Source organism: Dermacentor silvarum, chromosome 3 (genome assembly GCF_013339745.2).
Source record: "Dermacentor silvarum isolate Dsil-2018 chromosome 3, BIME_Dsil_1.4, whole genome shotgun sequence".
NCBI lineage: Eukaryota > Metazoa > Arthropoda > Arachnida > Ixodida > Ixodidae > Dermacentor > Dermacentor silvarum.
Genome location: NC_051156.1, coordinates 111,769,513 through 111,773,977, shown reverse-complemented (window position 1 = coordinate 111,773,977; position 4,465 = coordinate 111,769,513).

The following is a 4,465-nucleotide window of genomic DNA, read 5'->3' as shown; positions in this document are numbered from 1 at the left end:
CGCTCGTCGAAGACATTTAAAGCGGCACCATAGTTTCAAAAATGCTGGACACGTGAGGCGGATATCTTTTGTAATTCAGCGTCATTCCCTGCACAAAAACCAAATGCATAATGCTCATATAAATACGTACTATCGAAAGTCGACAAAATGAACAAGCCAACAATTAACCAATAATTCCCGTCTGCAGCGATAGTAGAGTTATGCAGGTTTTCTCCACCCGCCGTGGTTGCTCATGGCTATGTGTTGAGCTGCTGAGCACGAGGTCGCGGGTCAAGTCCTGGCCACGGCGGCCACATTTAGATGGAGGCGAAATGCGAAAACACCCGTGTACTTAGATTTAGGTGCACGTTAAAGAACCCCAGGTGGTCCAAATTTCCGGAGTCCCAGTACCGCGTGCCTCATAATCCGATCGTGGTTTTGGCATGTAAAACCCCATAATTTTTTCAGGTGGATTTCCATGATCGGGAAAAAATACCGGTCACTATTGGAACTAGTTACCTGAATAAGATTTTGGGCTATCGACATAATTACAAGCATACAGCGTAAAACATTTTGCACCCTTAAGAGTGATCATTCGTCTCATCGCTAACAGCCTTACCTTTACTGCTGTAGTTTTTTTTTGTACAGGAAATTGAACAGAAACTACACCGCTGAACACAAAAGTACTTCAACATTGCGTATTAGTTCTGAGCACCTTGTGCCCCCTGAGATATCAGAACCACGAGTCGGCGAGCGATGGCTATTGCAGTTTGAACACATTGCATTGTGTGAGTTCATTCGGCTGGATAGTCTTCTTAAAACAGCCCTAAGGACGAATACGAAAAGTACACACCACAGCACGGGTGATGAACTTGCCACTTGCGTTTATTTCAATCGAACGGCTATTTTATGCATGCTCCGTCAGACCTCTAAAAGCACATGTCAAGCAAAAGTGTGAAAGATTCAATTTATTCATGCGCCTACATATACAGGGTGTTTCAGCGAACACTTGCAAAAATTCTTAAAGTTTACCTATGGCAGATAGCCCAATTCTAGTTAATGAGTCGGTCTACTCAAAGCGGCGGACATTACTTGCGCAAAAAATTGAAATGCATAATCGACTAATTAATAAAAATTCACTAATTAAGTTTTTAACGAATTACCTGATGGCCATATGTAATCTACAAATTGTAGCCGTGAAGTTCGCAAGACGGATCCACTTGGAACATATTCTCGGGATGACACCAGTTTCGGGATATTAATTCCCGAACTCTGCGGAGAAATGCATTGGCGATCCAGTTAATTTTGTGCTTCAATGCAAAAAGCGACATTTTGTTAAGAAACTAACTGGAACGCCAATGCACTTCTTCGCAAAGTTCGGGAATTAATATCGCGAAGCGGTGTCATCCCGGGAAGTCGTTCCAAGTAGATCCGCTTTGCGAACTCCACGGCTACAATTTGTACATTACATATGAGCCATCACGTAATTAGTTAAAAACTGAATTAGTGAATTTTTTTAATTAGTCGATATGCAATTGAATTTTTCGCGCAAGTAATGTCCGCCGCTTCGAGTACATCAGCTCATTAACTAGAATTGGGCTATCTGCCACAGGCAACCTTTAATAAATTTTGAAAGTGTTCGCTGAAACACCCTGTATATACCTGCAAAGAAATGACACGATTTTTCATCCAGAACCAAAGGGGGGCTGTGGACATACTTATCGCCTACTTTTCTCGTACAAACTCAAGTATTTCACAATCGGCCGTATTTTTTTCAGGAAAGATTTTTTATTGAAAAGGTATGCGAGAACACTTTTCGTAGTGTTCACACAAATGGGTGCCATATCCTTTTCCGACATCATTATTTGCTGTCCTGTCCTGTCGCTGAAGCACCGACAGGTATGTCGAATATAAACTCGTCCAAAAATTAGGGGTATTTAGTATAGTGTATTTGTCGTAGATATGATGTATTCGGGGTTGGCTAATTATTATCACATTGCAGTAGTTTCCTGTCCTTTGTAGGGTACGAGCTGTCAACAACATTCAAAGTGAGAAAAAAATACATTTTCAGTGGGTTGGTTAGCGACTTTTTTTTACATTATGCGAAACCTTATCGAGTGAACTTTATGAAATACGCTGTTGTAATAACGTAAACATTTAAGATTATATACAATACTGTATAAGTTAAACTCCTCTTTCATGAAGTTTAAGACAGTAGAAAAGTAGCTCGTACTTAGATCTGTAGATCGTGCACATGGTTGAACAGATCCACTAGTGAGTAAGCTGCCTTTAAAATAACGTAAAGGTATGTATACAAAATTGTATACGAACCCACATGCTAGGAGATGTAGACATACCCATTATGGGCACTTGCTCCAATTATGGCAAAAACAAATATATAAATAGAGCTTATAACAGCGTCACACTGGAAAGCTCTATACGTCAAGGTTTTTGATGCGAATGATTGGTACGGAAATTGGAACGCCGTATTGTTATTTTACCTAATGTTTTGTCTTGCCTGTGTTACTGCAAGTTTCTTTAATTTTTCTATATTGGGCTTTTAGTTGCTTGTTATGACGCTTACTTTTTACTTGTATTACCCCTCCTCATGGATCACTCGGGGGTTTACAGTATTATTAAATAAATAAATAAATACTGTATTCTGTGTATTTCCATATAATTGAGCACCTCAGAGTGCGAAACACAATGGAAAGGTTTCCTTTTCTTAGTAGTTCAGTGACGTAGTGTGACGTCACTTTTCTTTTTCTTTTGGAGTTGTGTATTTATTTGTGGAAGCAGTTTCAGCGTCCGTATTCTCACTCGCAGAGCACGCACGAAATTGTTTTTATTGACGAACTAGAATTGATCAGGATACAGTATTTATGCAGATAAAGTCATATAAAAGATGGTGTAATCTTCAAAAATCGAAACTTGTTCACTATTTTATAGTTATATTATTTGCGAAACAGGCACTATTACATCATCCAGTAGTGTAATGCTCCAATTTCACGTTATAAAGCGTTTCATGGGTAAGCTGAATTTGACGTGGAAGTAAGCGTTCGCACAGAAACAGCTGAGAACAAAAAGTCATATTTGTGGTATTTATAGGTATAAGAATAATTAGCAGAAACATGAATGATTGCTAACGAAGGCGCGGACACCGTTGGCCAAGTAATTGCGTCTTAGGAATACGTTTCGTATCTCGCTTAGTGGCGCAAAAGAGTATCGCCTGATTCATACTGCGTTGAAATATCAAGCCAAATGAAATGATATAAATTAATTTTAAAACACATAGTTATAAGGGGTACAGACAGAAATACTCCACAAGGCTTGACTGACGATCTGCGCTCCTCAGGCATGTAGGGTCGTTTTATTGATAACAAAATCAATGGCCTCTGATGGCTTTTTTGAAGTGCAAAACGTGCAATTAGGTACAGGGACTAGAAATCTATTCGCGAAAATCGTAAATACGTGTTTGCTCAGATATCATCTATATGCGAACCACGCTAGCATGTACCATTTTCAATGAAAGATGACCATATGTATTTGTTGAATGCTCTAGAGAATACCGAAACAACGCGCAAAAAGATGAGGACAATGGTAAACAGATCCTCACACGAAGCCTTACGTACGCTGGCACCCGGTGTGTTTATTTTTACCACAATCCTCTTGACTTTTTCGCACTTTCAGGAATTTATTATTAGCTCCAGTTTTGCTATGTAAGTATGCAGCTTGAAACATGTGTTTAGAATTGTGGTGCGCAGATATTTTGGATATTTATTGTCAGTTAAAGACTACTTTCTATTCAATTGGTGTGTGACTCGAGAATGGCTGACTTGAAATGGTTGAATATTTGTTTGTTCTAATATAACAACGCAACGCTATTGGATTGTTAAGGCTCAACAACAATGAAGGAATGGTGCTGCGGAAGTTCCACTGCAAGATGTTCAAATTTGGGTTGGTTCCGCAATTTTGCAATTGTGTGTGGCAAGTTCTACGAAAAATAAATACTGTTTCTGAATAGTTTTCAAGTTGTTCAGAAATGTCAGAGCACACGACGGAGGGTGCAGGAGTCGTTTGCTGGGACGTCGGCTGAGTTGCGTCTGAGACATGGTTGAAGAGATGGTACGGGATCAATGCTCCAGGATGCGTTCGGGCGTAGCACTCTCCATCACTTGTAAAGGCGTTTATTGCACGCAGGCGTTAGGGCGGCACTCTTCGGCATGTCTCACCGTATCAGAAATGGACGCACGTTCATGCGTCGGGCCGGTATGGTAGCATTGGTCGATGGCGTGCGATGGGTGCCGGCCGTACAAATAATAAATATGGCGAAAAACCAGTTGTGCCATGCGTCGCGGTATTGTACGCGTAGGTGACGAAGGGCAGAAAGGCGTCCCACTTCGTGCGGTGGGAGGAGACGTACATTGAGAGCATGTCGCCGAGCTTACGGTTGAATCGTTCCGTGAGTCCATAGGTTTGAGGATGG